The sequence below is a fragment of the Carcharodon carcharias genome, chromosome 21, assembly GCF_017639515.1.
Source record: "Carcharodon carcharias isolate sCarCar2 chromosome 21, sCarCar2.pri, whole genome shotgun sequence".
Classification (NCBI taxonomy): Eukaryota; Metazoa; Chordata; class Chondrichthyes; order Lamniformes; family Lamnidae; genus Carcharodon; species Carcharodon carcharias.
The window spans coordinates 70,032,179-70,049,041 of record NC_054487.1 but is presented as its reverse complement, the minus strand read 5'-3'; positions in this window follow the sequence as shown (position 1 = coordinate 70,049,041).

Sequence of the window (16,863 nt, the reverse complement as noted above, 5' to 3'; positions counted from 1 at the left end):
TTGCATTAGATGTAATATAAGTAAGCAAGAACAAACATCTCAGCATTGATCCTTGCTGTTGCTGGAAGGACAGAAAGATGAGAAATTGTATTGGGTTATCTATTGGATCTAATTTTGTCATCCTCCCAAGAAAAAAACTTATCCAGTTCGGTAATTCGCTACATATATTAGCAGATGCTTGCTTTTGGGATATTGACAACTAAAATGGTGTACCGAGAAAGTGAGGGTATGAATAGTAGGCCTCAGCCTTTACTGCCATAAAATGTCTAAGAAATTAACAGACTTCTATTCTCACTTCTGTAATTGCAATTCGTGTATTCTTTTTTGAAAAATTTGGCCAACAATCTCATTACTTATTAGTTCTTGCCTCCCCGCCTGCCCTCTTTCATATCCCGCTATCGGCATATGACATGACCTTGGTAGCTATGAAACGAGAAGTGTAGTTTGACAAAGTGCACCATTTATGTTGTTTACATAATAGTTCTACTGCCCTGTGCAATAAAATTGAATTGCTGTGTTCTGCCTATACAGTAATGATAAATGAGGGAAAGGTTTGAAGGTACTGATCAAAGGTCTCCTAAGTATTAAAAATTAGGAAAGATTTCATGTATCAAGTGGGCTCGTTGAGACTTTTTCTACAGAGGACTTATTTAAGATAATTTATCACTTCGAAGTAGTGTGCATCAACATGAAGAAGATCTGTCGATTTTCTGTCAAACATTACTATACAATAACTGGACAAAGGTAAACGATGTAGAAAGATTGACGGTAATTGTACTTCAACTACACAAATACGGATGTGTTCGACATAGAAATGTGCCTCTTGGTCAGTTTGCCAAATGTAAAATGGGAGTGTACTTTTTTCTGAACAGCTGAAGAACCGGAGAATTTGTTGAAGTGTTTTTTGGGAAGAGTTTCAGGCTCGTGTTCTCTCAAGACTTATCACATGGATGTTTTAGGAGAAAACGAAGCACTGCAGCAGTTTTTTAAAGGTAAGAAGGCCTATAGATTTTAGAAAAGTTTTTTTTGTCCTTTTAAGACCTTTCGACTTTTTGTGCATTCAATGCAAAGTGATACTATTTTCGGGATGACCATGTGGAATGGCCAGAATGTAGAATTTGAAAGGCTGCAGCATGTTTGAGGGATATAGGGGTGTATTCTAATCATCTGGATTGCCAGTTTATACTTTTTTTCACTGTTACCCACCCCCCCACTTCCAACTGACATATGTTATGCCTTTGATTCCACCTTGTGACATTCTCAATGAGTTTGTACAGATGGATTTTTTAGGTGGTGGAGGATTAGATACTCGCAAAAAATAGGATTGGAGGGTGGGAACAAATGACAGGTCTACCTGAACAGAGCGTCTACTTCAGTTATTGGTATGATTTTAATTTACTTCACCACAGGCTATAGAAGAATAAAAATCTACTTACCTGTGCAGGTTAATAGAAATCTATTATACTATACAAGGTAGAGAAATGGTTTCAGATTTTTTGGTGAGAAAAATAATCAAATCCAGAAGGAACTGCATGGTAATTTTCACTTTGTATAATGGGAAAAAATTTTCATTAAAATCATTTCTGATTGGAGGTCAAAATTGTACAGCTTGAATGGCAAAATAAAATAGATAAAGAGGATTGTCTTTTAATATCTATCTATGCCAGCATCATAACAAAAGTGACAGTATAATTCTAGAATCAGGCCCTAATTCAGCACTGATAACTGTTGAGTTTCTATGGGGGAGACATTTTTATTAGTTGATGGGATGGGTGAGGCCAGCATTTATTGCCACCTCCAATCACTCTCGAAGGTGGTGGTGAGCCGCCTTCTTAAACCACTAGAGTCCTTTTTTGTGTAGGTAAGCCCATGGTGCTGTTAGGGAGGGGTTTTCATGATTTGACCCAGCAACAATGAAGGAACAGTAACATGTTCCAAGTCAAGATGGTGCGGGACTTGGAGGGAAACTTGCGGGTGGTGGTGTTCCCTTACATCTGCTACCCATGCCCTTCTAGATGGTAGAGATCACTGGCTTGGAAGATGCTGTCAAAGGAGCCGTGATGAGTTGTTGCAGTGCATCTTGTAGATGGTACACATTGCAGCAATGGAGCACCAGTTATAGATTGAGTGCATTTTTAAGGTGGTGGATGGGGATCCAATCAAGCAGACTGTTGAATCCTGGATGGTGTTGAGTTCTGTGCATGTTGTTGAAGCTATATTTGTCCAGGTTAGTGTGGAGAGTATTCCATTACACTCCTGACTTGTGCCTTGTAGATGATGGACAGACTTTGGAGAGTCAGGAGGTGAATTACTTGCCACAGAGTTCCTAGCCTCTGAACTGCTTTTGAAGCTACAGTATTTATGTGGCTGGTCCAGTTAAGTTCTTGGTCAATGGACACTGCTAGCACGCTGGTAGGTGATTCAGCAATGGCAAAGCTGTTGAACGTTAAGGAGAGATTATTAAGTTCTCTCTTAATGGGGGATGGTCAATGCGTGACACTTGTGTGGCATGAATGGACCAAACCTGAGTGTTGTTCAGGTCTGCCTTCATGTGGGTGTAGATTACTACTTCATCCATGGAGTTGCAAATGGAAGTGAACACTGTGCAATCATCAGTGAACATCCCGACTCCTGATCTGATGATGGATGGATGGTCATTGATGAAGCAGCTGAAGATGGTTGGGCTTAGGACACTACCCTGAGGAACTCCTGCATGATGTCCTGGGACTAAGATGATTGACCTCCAACAACCATAACCATCCTCCTTTGTGCTGGGTATGATTTCAGTCAGTGGAAATCTTTCCCCTGATTCCTATTGGCTTCAGTTTTATCAGGACTCCTTGATTTCGGTCAAATACTGCTTTGATGCAAAGTGCGTCATTTTCTGCTGATCTCTGAATTTCAACTCTTTGTTCATATTTGGACCAAGGCTGTAATGTGGTCTGTAGCTGGTCTGTAGCTGAGTGACTGGTGGAACCCAGATTGAACATTGGTGAACATGTTATTGAGTAAGCGCTGCTTGACAATACTGTCGATCCCATGTTCCATCGCTTTGATGATTGAAAGTTGACTGATGCAACAACATCAAGAGGAGGCCAAGATGGATTATCCACTCAACGCTTCTACTGAAGGTGGTTGCAAATGCTTCAGCATTGTCTTGCACTGTCATGATGGGCTCCACCATCATTGAGGATGGGAATGTTCATGGAGCCTCTTCCTCATGTGATTTATTTAACTATTCATCACCATTCACAACTGGATGACAGGACTGCAGAACTTTGACTTGATCTGTTGGCTATGGGATCACTTCACTCTGCCTATAACATGTTGCTTCCACTGTTTAGTATGCATTTAGCCCTGTATAGTAGCTTTACCAGATTGTCACCTCATTTTTAGGTATGCCAGATGCTGTTCCAGGCTTGCTTCCCTACTATCTTTATTGAACCAGGGTTGGTCCTGCTGGCTTGATGGTAATAGTAGAGTGAGGGATATGCTGGGCCATGTGGTTACAGATTGCAGTGGAATATAGTTTTGCTGCTGATGGCTCACAGTGCCTCTTAGATGCTCAGTTTTGAACAGCTAGATCGATCCCGTTTAGCACGATGATAGTGCGACACAGCATGATGAAGGATGTCCTCAGTATGAAAATAAAATGTTGTCTCCACCTGGACTGTGTGATGCTCATTTCTGCAAATACTGTCATGGGCAGTTGCATCTGCAACAGGTAGACTGGTGAAGATGAGTTCTAGTGTTGGTTTTCTCACCACCTGTCACAGGCCCAGTCTGGGAGATATATCTGTCAGGATTCGGCTAGCTTGGTCAGCCTTGATGCTGCAGAATTATTCTTGGTGATGGATGTTTAAGTCCCCTACCTGGAGTACATTCTGCACCCTTGCTATAATTTGTTTCTTTCAAGTGGAGTTCAATGTGGAGGAGTACTGATTCATCAGCTGAGGGAGGGTAGTTGGTGGAAGTCAGCAAGAGGTTTCCTTACTTATCTCTTGCTTATTGCCATGAGACTAACGTGGTATGGAACCAATTCACTGAATTTCACCAGCCCCAGGTGGCAGGAACAGAGACAGGGGAGCCAGTAAAATAGCCAGAAGCTGTGTTGGGGCTGCTCCCCAACCTGTCTTGCCACCGGGGAAGTTTCTCAAAGGTGTGAATTGGCTCCATATTTCGGGGCAGTAGGTGGGAAAGCAGCCCCCGTGGCCCCAACTATCCACCCAGAGGATAGTTCCACTTCCTGTAATCAGGCTTTCCACCATTGGCCCACCTGAATGTTTTGCTTTTAACTTAAACAGTCCAAGGACGCCTCCATGTTGTGGCACCCCTTTGATCCTCTGCCTTAGCGCACAGCTCTACTTAATTGGACAATGTCCTAGAAATGGCCAATTAAGAAGCCGTCTTTGGCAAAATTTCAAAGCCTGTCCTGCTGCCAGCATGTGCAGGCTTGGGGCCCCCATCTGGTCCTGTGCTGGAGTCCTAAAGTCCACGGTAAATTTCTGTTCAATGTGTATAGACACTCATTAGACCACAGCTGGACTACTGTGTACCGTAGTTCTGGTCACCGCTTCACATGAAAGATGTGATTACACCGGAGAGAGCACAGAAGAAATTTGTGAGGATTTTGCCAGGAATGCAGAATTTTAATTATGAGGAAAGACTGAAAATGCTGGGATTGTTTTCTTTGCAACACTGAGGAGGAGAAATTTAATTGAAGTGTATAAAATTTTGAATGGCTTGGACAGAGAGGATAGGAAGGATTTATGTCTGTTAGAAGGTCAATAACAAAGGGACATAGGTTGAAAATAATTGATAAACGGATTAGAGGGGAGTTGAGGAGTAATATTTTCTCCCAGAGGGTGGTGGGAGGGTCTGAAATTCACTACTTGGAAGGGTGATTGTATTTAAAAAAGCATTTTTTTAACCCTGATTGTATTTAAAAAAAAAAACATTTGGATATGCACTTCTGCCATAACCTACAGGGCTATGGACCAAGAACTGGAAAGTGGTATTAGAGTAGATAGCTCTTTTTCAGCCAGTATGGATGTGATGGGACACATGGCTTCCTTCTGTACTTTAGGTCTTTTATCAAGTTTTGAAAAGGAGGAAATCTAACTGGGTTTATTCACATCAAGAAAAAGAAAGACTTGCATTTATATAGTGCCATTTATGATCATAGGATGCCCCAAAGCTCTTTACATCCAATGAAGCACTTTTGAAGCATGGTCACTGTTGTAATGTAGGAAACAATCCCACAAACAGCAATGTGATTATGACCAGATAGTATTTTGTGATGTTGATTGAAGGATAAACTTGTCAAGGATGGCAGGGATAATTCCCCTACTTTTCTTCGAAACAGTGTCATGGTTCTTTTTTGGAAGTTTCCCAAACTGTAGAAATTTTGAGATCAGTTCTTGATAGTATTACATCAGCTCTAAGTCAGCTGCGTACCAACTAGTGCTGCTGAGAGATCTTATGCGAGAGGGTCACATTTTAATGGAACTATCTGTTGTGATATCTATGTGGATCTATTCTGATTATGCTTTGTAATTGTATTTTTTGTCTTCAAAAGCCGCAATTTAAATAATTTGAATAGATTACTGGGAGTTTGAATTATATAAAACTAAAATACTGCAGTCACTGGAAATCAGAAATAAAAACAAAATGCTGGAAATACTCAACATATATGGCAGCACTTGTGGAGCGAGGAACAGTTAACTTTTCCAATTGATGATCTTTTATTTCAGGTCTGCAGCACCTGCAGTACTTTGCTTTCATATTAGTTGAATAATATAAATTGTGGGAACAGAGCTGTAGTATTTTATGATACGATTCAATTCTTTGATACCTTGATGTTTATAGGGAGGCAGGCAGGGAATGGGAATGACTGTTAGCAACAGGAAAAGTGGGGTTCCTGTTGAATTTAAGAGCAGGACATCATTACAATTATTGTCCCCTGTTTCCTCCCCCAGCGGCTAATCCGATTAAGAGGCTAGACAATGCCAGGTGAAAAGGCCTGCTGTACAAGGCCACAACTGAGGAATGTGGAAAGGAAGGAGGGAGGGATTACAGGGCAGGGGGAAGAGACCATATGGAGGGAAGACGTTATGGGGAGTGAGAAGAAATTGCGGTGGGTGACCTCGAGATCAGATTGTGGACAAGTGTCGGTTGATCATAAGAACATGAGTTGGCCATTTAGCTCCTTGAGCCTGACCCAATAAGATCATGGCTGATCTGCAACCAAACTCCATATATTCATCTTAACCCCGTATCCTTTAATATCTTAGGTTAATGGAATTCTTAAAATTGTTCTAGATTGAATTGCTGTTTGTGAAAGAAAGTTCCAAACAACTGCCACCCATTGGATGCAGAAACATTTCCTAACTTCATAAAAATTTTAGGCTCTAATTTTTAGACTGAGGTATCTAGGACTAGGTGAAAGTCAGCCAAAATAGCTTCTTTCTGTCTACCTTATGTGTTCCATTTAATATCTTTGAAAACCTTGATCAAACCATCCCTTAATATTCTAAATTCAGAGGATTATGACCCTAGTTTGTATCATCTCTCCGAATAATTTAACCTTTGGTATCTGGGTATCATTTTGGTAAACCTATCTGATACTCCAGCCAAGACCAATATAACCTGTAACCTTTGGATCCCAAAACTGCCCTCAATATTTCAGGTGCGATCTAATGTGGGTTTTATGCAAGTGAAGCAAAACTACTTCTGCCTTGTATTCTACTCCTCTAGCTATAAAGATTAGCATTCCATGAATCCATTTGATTATTTTCTATACCTGTTCATGACATTTTAATGATCCATGTACATGGACCCCAAAGTCTATTTGGAAATTCAGTGTTTCTAACTTTTCACCACTTAGAAAATACTCTGTTCTATAGTTTTTAGATCCAAAGTGGGTAACCTCACAATTGCTGATATTGAAATCTATTTGCCACAATTTTGCTCATTCACTTAATCTATTACTATTTTTTGGTAATATTATGCTTCCATCTGTATGGCTTAAAATGCCACCTCTCTTTGTGTCATCAGCAAATTTGGATATGAGACTTTTTCTCATCATCTAAATTGTTAATAAACACAATGAATAGTTGGGATATCACAAGCCATGTAATGCCAGTTAAAGAACATGCTCATTATTGTTGCTCTGTCTTCTGCCGCTCAACCAATTCTCAAACCTGATCAATAATTTGCCTTCAATTCCATGAGCTTCAACTTTAGCTAATAGTCTGAGGGGCTTTATCAAATGGCTTCTAGAAGTCAGTATAAATAATATGAATAAACATTCCTCTGTTAACTACTTTAATCAGCTCTTCAAAAAATTTAATCAGGTTCATCGGACATGACTGACCCTTTACAAATCCATTGTGGGTGGCCCTCTTTGATCAGCTGAAAATTGTCACGGTTTTGAGCCCCTAATTATGGCAATTTTAGACTCACTGTTGTAAAATTCCCTGTTTCTCTCTCTCCCACCCCCCCCCCCCACTGCCCACTTCCATATTTCTCAAATAGCAGAGTGGCACGTACAGTTTTCAGTCCAAAGGAACTGTTCCCAAATCAAGAGTTTGCAGATGCCCTAACTATAATCTTCCAATATTCTCATCTACTTTCTTTAAAACCCTGGGAGGGCAAACATCTGGCCCAAGGGATTTGTCACTCTGTCATTACTTTCTTCATTATTGTTATTTTGCTTATGTTAATTTTGATGAGTCCCTATCCCTGATCCAGCATCAGTTTCCTTGGGATGCTCACCTCTTCCTCTACTGTAAATACTGATGCAGAGTAACTCTTCACATGCCCACCACTATCTATTTTCATTGACAATATCACCATTATCAGTATTCAAGGGGCTCGCATTGCTCGTGACCCTTTTTTTTCCCCCCTGATATAATTGGTAAAATGAATTTGATGTTGACTTTGGTAACCCTTGCTCTTTTTGTACTCCCTTTTTGTTGCTATTACTGTTTGTTTTGTCACCCTTTGCTGTTCTTTATTTCTTTCACATTTGCCAGGATCTGTGCTTTTTGTTTTGTATTTTTGTATCTTTTAGTTTTATGCTGTACCTACCTCTAGTCATCTAAGGCATTCTTTTAGCAAGTAGATCTCTTGCCTCTTATATGTTTAAACAGGTCTGTATCACCTTAAATTGTTTTTTGAACACCTTCCACTGAGCTATTTTTTCCCCATTAACAGATTTGTCCAGTTTATTCTGGACAGTCTCTATTTCATCACATTGAAGCCTTATGCAAATCTAGAATCTTAGTAGCTCTTTTGCATTTCTTTCTTTTAAACATTATGTTGAACTCATCATATTATGATCGCCATTAGATAAACGTTAACCAGATTTAGTTAACAGCCTAATGATGTGTTATCACTCATTATGTGATCTAAAATGGTCTGCCTCGATATTGGTCCTAGGAGTTAAACAGCTGATGTAGCTTCTTGCTCATAGTCACTAGCCCCTATTCAGGCAATTGCTTATAGCTGGTTGACAGTTAACTGCCACTGAGTTTCTCTTAACTAACTAGTAGTTTTTTTAAAACAGTTTTTTGAAATTTTATGTTGAATTCAAAATTTCAGTTTGCGATCTACTCAGTCACTATTTGCTGAAGAATTACACTCTCAAATCCCCAACTTTTGCACTGTTTACGATGCATTCTGTTTGCGACCACGCCGCATGACCACTCTCTAGGGGCTGGAGTAAGGGTGTGTTTCTGGAGATTGCAGGAGTGGATCAGATGAGCATGACAGAAGAGGGTTCTGGATATTGCAGGAAATGAGTTAGACTATCATGGGAGTGGGGTTGTCAGCCAATCATGCAAGCTTAGTTTATGTGAGCCGGGAATAATACTCCTGCTTCCCTAGTCCATCAACATTGTTGTAAAAGCATTTGCCTGTAGATAATTAGCAGTTCTTGCCTCCCTTTTAAATTATGGATTTCTTGAGATGTGGGAAATCTGGCCCACAGTCATCATGGCTGCTAAAATCTTTGGCACGCAGCCTTGTTAACATGTTATATTTACTGACCTGCATCTCAAAATTGAGTAATTTGCACGACCCCCAACCCTTACCAGAGTTATACTGGAAGGTAGGCACATTTGTAACGGGTTGAGGGTCAGATTACTCATCTTTTACAATTTAATCCCTCCATCTTCTATCACTACCCTGTCCCTCCTGAAGGCTTAAAATTCCCGCCAGAGCCTTTGATAGCCTCACACAATCCTATTTATTTTTCAATTTTCTCCATTTGAATTGTTATTTTCTACAGCAATTTTCTTGGCTTCTACATCTCCACTGTTATGCTCATCGGATTCTCCAGTGATGAATTAGTTACATGACAGGAGAATGTTTTTTTTGCTTTTTTTTAAAATAAGCTTGTAAATTGAATGATTACATGAAAATGTGTAGACATAGGTGCTATAATTTTGGAATATATACACAGATGGTTATGCCATTAAGTAAATGAATGATCTTTAGTGCCTTTGTATTATAAAATGAACTTTATTGTACAAGGTAGCACTAGCCTATTTTTCCCTCTTAGGTCAGGATGTCACTGGAGCACTTGAGAATCCTTTTGTTGACACCAGTATGCTGGAAGCATATATTAGTAATGACCTGGATGCAGGAGCCATGTAAGTAGTTCAGTGATATGGGTGACTTGTGGAAGTAATACTTTAATGGCATTACTGATTCATTTTATGTGTATATTAACTTGACCTTTGAATTGCAATTGTCGCTTTACCCTCGTTATATCCATAATTCATTATGATGTTTGAGTCATAGTTATAATTATAACTTCTATATAAATCTTCCATCAATTAAATTATTTCCAATGTTCTGTAACCATAAATGACTGTTGTCACAAGTGGAGCATAAATGCTAGCAGGGACTGGTTGGGCTGAATGACTTTTGTAAATGTAGTATTGTAAATTTCACGCAGATTGAATATAGAAACTTCAAAGGGGAAGTGAAAAAGGAAATAAGAGAGGTAAAAAAAAAGTGTATAAGAGGTGAATGGCAGCTAACATAAAAGGGCCAAAAGTCTTCACTGAAATATAAATAGTAAAAGGTTAGTAACAGGAGGGATGGGGCCAACTAGGGATCAAAAAAGGGATCCGCACACGGAGACAAAGGGAATAACTGAGGTGTTATTGAGGACCCAGTAGCTGTCTTTACCAAGGAAGAAGGTGCTGCAGGAATCCTGGTGAATAAGGAGATAGTTGAGATGCTGACTGCATGGGCTGAAAAAAAGATAAAGAAGATGTATTAGAAAGGCTTCCTGTTCTTAAAGTTGATACATCATCTGAACTGGATGAGATACATCAGAGGATGCTGAGGGGAAGTAAGGGTAGAAATCGCAGAGATGCTGGCCATAATAAAATGATAATCTGGGACAAAATTAGCAGTCATTTGAACAAGTGAATTAATTAAGGAAAGCCAGCATGGATTTGTTAAAGGCAAATTGTGTTTAACCAATTGCATTGAGTTGTTGGAGGTAACGGAGAGTTGATAGGGATGGTGTGGTTGATGTGCTTGATATGGACTTCACAAAATTGTTTGATTTAAAAAAACTGCATAATAGGTTTTCCAGCAAAGTTGAAACCTATGGAATAAAATGTACAGTGGTAGTATGGATACAAAGTCAGCTGAGTGACATACAATGGAGAATAGTGGTGATAGTAGTAGATGAAGGTATACAGTGGGTTCCAAGGGATCAGTACTCAGTCCACTGCTTTTCTTGATATAAATGACCTGCGTACTGAAGTCTAGGTTACAATTTCAAAATTTGCAGATGATAGAAAATCTGGAAATATTATGAACTGAAGAGGATAGTGATAGGCTGATAGAATGGAAGGACACATGGCAGATGTAATTTAATGTACAGAAGTATGAAGTAATACATTTTGGCAGAAAGAATGAGGAAAGGCAATATCAACTAAAAGGTGCATTCTAGAGGGGGTGCAGGAACAGAGATCTGGGGATATATGTGCACAAACTGTTGAAGAAAGCAGGGCAGGTTGAGAAAGTGGTTAAAAAGGCCTATGTGATCCTGGGCTTTAAAATTTGAGCATAGAGCAAGGAAGTTCTGGCAAAACTTTATAAAACTCTGGTCTCAACTGGAATATTGTGTCCAGTTACAAGGATAGATTGGAGGAGCTGGGCTTGCCCTCCTCAAAGTAGGGAAGGTTGATGTGGAATCTAGAGAGAAATTGCTCCCATTGGCAGAAGGGATGAGAACCAGAGGACACCGATTTAAGGTGATTGAGAAAAGAACCAAAGGCAGCATGAGTGGTTAGGACCTGGAAATATGCTGCCTGAGAAGGTGGTAGAGGCAGGTTCAATCGTGGTTTTCAAAAGGAAATTAGATAAGCACCTGAAGAGAGAGCATTTGCAGGACTATGGGGAAAGTGCAAGCAGTAGAACTGGCTAAATTACTCCTGTAGAAAGCCAGCATGGAATAGAAGGGCTGCATAGCTGCCTCCTGTGCTGTAACCATTCTATGACTCCATAAGTCTATGAAGTATGTTAAATTGTTCCACCATAGTTTATTACAAGTTGCAGTGTATGCTTCCTCGCACTCCCCCCTCTTTTCCCTCCCCTTTCCGAAATGAAGTGATTAATGGAGTACATGATTTCAACACTCGTAATTTTTCCCATGGTCACTGTAAACCTGTAAAGTGAGTGTTGCAGGGCTATTTAACTGTGGTATGGATAAGAGATGGGAAATTCACAGCCATGCTTCATCTTGTCCCCAGTGCCATTGGGCTGAGATCAGGGATTAACATGGGACATTATTGGTTTCTGTCTAAGTCCATATCTATTACATCATCTGGAAATGCTGTCTCTTCTCCCACTATATTGTATGCAGGAGTCAAATCTGATCTATGTTGTGTGAGCATATTTGCATTGATGTGAAATGCAACAACATAAAGTTTGATTTTAGTGTACATTACCATTTAAGTAAAAAATTTCTCTCAACACAGTACTTTACCAGATTCGCCACCAGATTCTGTATCTGAGCGCTGTTCGCCTCCACAGATGACAGGTATGTGATATTTCCATACAAGATGTAGCTCCAAGTGACTAATGTTGAATTTTCTATGTAAAACGAGGCTTTTGAATGGATACAAATTTGAATTATGTAAGTTAATGTAAACATATCCAAATGCTTGTTGTTGAAATGCTTGTTTTGTTGGCCTCATCGTACGTAAATGGTAACTACAGTTTATACAAGGTTTTAAAATTTACGTTGTGGCAATTAATTAAATAATCTGCCTCCACACCACTAGTCCATCTCTTCTGTTTCTTCTTGTCTCAAATTTCTGCATTGGTCTTAGTCTTTCATTGGCACTTCTATCTACCCTTTTCCAATTTTTCTTTATATTCTTATTCCAATCTCTACGCATCTGCTTCAGTCTCTGATCTTGGTATCCTGTTGATTTCCCTCCCATTACTTTGCCACAGATAATGCTCTTAAATCCTGCTAATAGCTGGGTTTAAAATACTCCCCTAAACCTTACATCTCACCTCTTTGAACAAGCTTTTAGTCACCCCTAGTATCTCTTTCTTTGGCTTTGTTGCAATTATTGTCTGAAGTGCCTTGGGATGCTTTCTATGTTAAAGGTTCTATATAAATGCAAATTGCTGTTATATATGATATGTAGTTTCTATCTGTGTTTGAACTGTGATTTGAACAGCCAGTACATTGCCCAGTCTTCTGCATTGCTTCATAGTTCCTTGCTCGTAAAGATGGTTAGAAATACATGAATTAATCGAGGATAGTAGGGATAGTTTTTTCAAAGGCAAATAGCGTTTGTCAAGCTGAATAGAGTTTTTAAAAAGGGAGCAGTTGGTATAACAGAAAAGCTGTTTGGTGGACAGGAAATATAGTTAGGGTAAATGGGTATTCGATTGGAGGAGAACTGGAAATGGTGAATTACATGGGTCAGTGCTGGAACCACTTCTATTTTGAGTAGTCATTAGACAATTTGTCTTGGAAACTGGGTGTAATAATTCATTTTGCTAATGAGATAAAAATTAGGGAGAGTCAGACTTGAGGGAGGCATGGATGAACAGAGTGGGCAAAATTGAAAGACACAATTTAATGTGGATCAGTGTGAGCCAATATGTTTTGGGAGTTAAAGATTAGGACTGGGAGCTCACATTCAATGGAAAGATGCTGAAGGTTTTGGATCTATGTGGATTGTAACCTCTCAATAATGGTATCAAATATATATTCCCTGCACAAGTTCAAGTGGATGTAGATAAAACAATGAAAGACTGCTATTTTGTTTCAGAAATACAGACATATAGTGCAAAAGTAATGAAATAATTATGAGTTTGTACAATATATTGGTCAGGCCACAGAGCACTGTATGCGTTAGGGAAAGGACATGAAAGCCATAGACAGAGTACTGTGGTATAAAATCTGGTGTATATATAGGGTTAATGTGGGACTGAGTACAGTATCGTCTAAACACTGATGTAAGAAGGCACATGACCCAGAGCTAGGGTCAGAGTGGTTTTGGCCAGAGATATGTTAAGATCTAGTCAAGGCGATAGCTCCTTGCCTATACCCTTTACTATATATATATGTATACACTTACAAGTAGTTCAAAAAGACTTGCTATTAACATACAGAAGCCTACAAAGACTTCTTTAACTTCTGTAACCAGCCCCATTACAATGTGGTGGCAGCTGGGACCAAAAAACCTTTAGCCTCAAAAGAATGGTGCAAAACTAAGAAAAAGAAAATCTTCAATGGCTTCTGAGCTGAAAGAAGCTCCCAACTGAAGCTACAGATGCAGAGAAAATTTGCCAGGAAAAGCTCCAGACAGAAGAGCCTGGAAGCTAAAGGCCAATATCTTTTTGCAGCAGAAGACTCAATAGAATCTCCCTTAGAAGTCCAGCTTCAGTACACAGAGTCCATAGCCTGCAAGGGTGAGCTAAATCTTCTTAACTTGCAGCTGTCGCCAGTCTTGACAAGCCCCTTTTATTAATTCAGTCAGAAGTGTTGTTTAAATGAAACCCGTTGCTAATCCCGATTCCCGACTCTAAGCCTCAATACGTGGCCTCTGAGTTGAAAATAAGAAAAAGTTAATAATTAACTTACTCAACTCTCGGAATTCCCGTGACTGTCCAAATCCTTAAACAGCAGGTCAGCGGTTAATTTAAACACCTCGCTCTTCAGACCGCTACTTCACTGAATAAATCAAGTTGGCAAACAGCCAACTCATGAAGCCATTCTTCAAAATTATAAATAAATTTTCAGTCAGAAGTGTGCCATTGCTATTTTATGGAGCCTGACAAAGCGCGGGAAGATTGGAGAGTGAAAAAAAAGCAGCTGTGGAGCCATTTTGGAAAAAAAACAGTTCCTGCACATTCAATCTTAAAGCTGCAATAACATTTAAAGCTGTAACTGCAGAAAAGCAGAGAGGAAAAAAATACAGTTGCTGCACCGTCTGTCTCAAAAAGCATTTGAAGCTGTGACTGCAGGAGAAATATTAAATCACCATGAATCAAATATCAGATTGGTTTGACTAACCCCAGGGTCAAATCCAAGAGGACATTTGGCACCCTTAAAAAGCGACTTTTCACGTTACTTGAGTACATTGGGTCACAAAGATGCAGGGTTAATTCAAGTCTGGAAAAGCAACTCTTGAACCGGTGACCTTGCCAGCACTGTGGTGTGAAATGCCCTCACAGGAAAGATCGGTGTCCTGCAAGTACAGCCTAATGCTTCCACTGCAACGACGGAGACATTTTGGCAAGCTGAGCAAGCCTATACCCCAGCAGCACTGCGCAGCCCAACGGTAATCCATGAGGTTGAGACCAAAAACCCAGAAGAGAGACCACCATGCTTCTTGGGTGAGGTCAAAGATTGTAGTTATTCATTTTGGAATGCTGACATCCTGGTAAATAGTTATCTAACATTTTAAATTAGATTCAGGTTCCAGCATGATAGTCCTGTCAGACAATGAGCCGTGGCTGTTATGGCGCACGGTTATGGTAAAAATTGAGCTGCTCAAACCCCAGAGGGAAACTTGAATCAACTGCCATAACTGTTTTGCAATTTATATTTTTATTTCAAGATGCATGCCTTGAATTCAGTAGTAATAAGGCCACTGAGTCTGAGTTTCTTTTACAAAACTAAATTAAACATTAAATTAATAGAAGAAATGATTTTGAGCACGTATATAGATCTATAAATTATGACTATTATGACTCCTAAATTCCCTAATTAATCTAGCTCCCAGTTACACCTCCGTTAAGGCAACAGTAAAGCAACATAGATTTCAACAGACCAAGGCAAAACACACAATACTCTGGACAGTGATATTCAAAGGGAATTCTCTTAGCTTTGGTTCCTGGCGACAGCATCTTGATACCTAGAGGCTGGAGACTTTTCACAATTGTTGGATCTTACAATGCTACCTTCTTACACATAACCTCATCACCTTTATACAGGTTTCTCCTTTTTTAATGTCAATCCCATTGTTCCAATATGTCTTTGCAACTTTACTTTTCCATAATACATCTTTCATAGTACTCATATTATCAGTAAACTTTGGGAAAAATAAACACACTGTTTGGCTTAGCCTCTGTTGACTAGGTGTAACACCTTACCAAATCTTTGAAATTCACTACTCGAATTTATCTCAAAATGCAAATGTTCTTTACACCTCCCATTCTAAAACTTCAACTATGTTTGCATATTTAGCATTTCAAACCTAGTTTCCCTTCTGATACATCAAAGCACCCAGTCTAGCTGTTGCAATTCAATTAAAACCCACATGCACATCTCTATACATAGAAACTAATCCAAGCCCCACTATTAACCTACCTTTACAATAAATTACAATAATATTAAGAAAATTATTATATTCTCATGACATGGCTCAAAGACCTCTGGTTTTGAACAACAGACACTCCACTTTACAGGGCAGGGGGAGTCCGACTCCCAATCATCGGCATGATCCTGGTGTCACCGAGGTATGGCGGCAAAAAGATCTTTGAGCTGATGTATGTCATCCCTAATTAGTCTTCCTCTCTCCTGAGCAGGGATGCCGCGTCACTTTGAATCTCCTCCAGACAGCGGAAGATGTCAAGACTTCCACTGCCATTAGCTAGCCAGAACAGCACAATCCTGAGTACTCAAACACTAAAGAGTATTCAGACTTGGCTTTCACCTTCGATCTCTCTTCTCTCTTTGCGGAACAGGTTTGTCCATTATCATTCTAGATTCCGGAAAACTCCCAATGGTCAGACCAACCTGTTGTCCACGATATTATTATTGCACCTCTGGTGGGAGTGGTACCAGAGAATGATCAGTCTGCAAAGCCTGTACCTCCAACTACGACGATGGTACAGCTGGTTGACATAGCAACCACTGTGCACACATTGCAACTCCCAGCCAGCATGCCACAACCACGAGGGATGCTGGAACCTGGTACCAGTTTCTCATCATCAACAAGAAAAAGCAGTGGTGAGCATACCACTCACCACAGGAATTGTCTTTGAGACAGTCCACATTGAGAAAGAAGGAGGAAAGGCAGTGCCAAGGAGATGAATACCATGTTGGTCCACCCTGTAAGAAATGATCAAGAGTAACAGCAACCATGGATCAAGGCAACAGTCAAACCAATCAGGCATGGGCAGACATTAAGTAATGGAGGAAAAGAATGAAAGAATACCCAAATGTCAATCCAATCTCTAAGCCAACAACATGAACCAGAACCAACAGAGCCTGCCACTCTTCCGACAGAACGGCGAACAAGATGTGGAAGGATTGTAAGGCTTCCAGACTGCCTGAACCTCTAACTTCAAGGACTTGAAGGA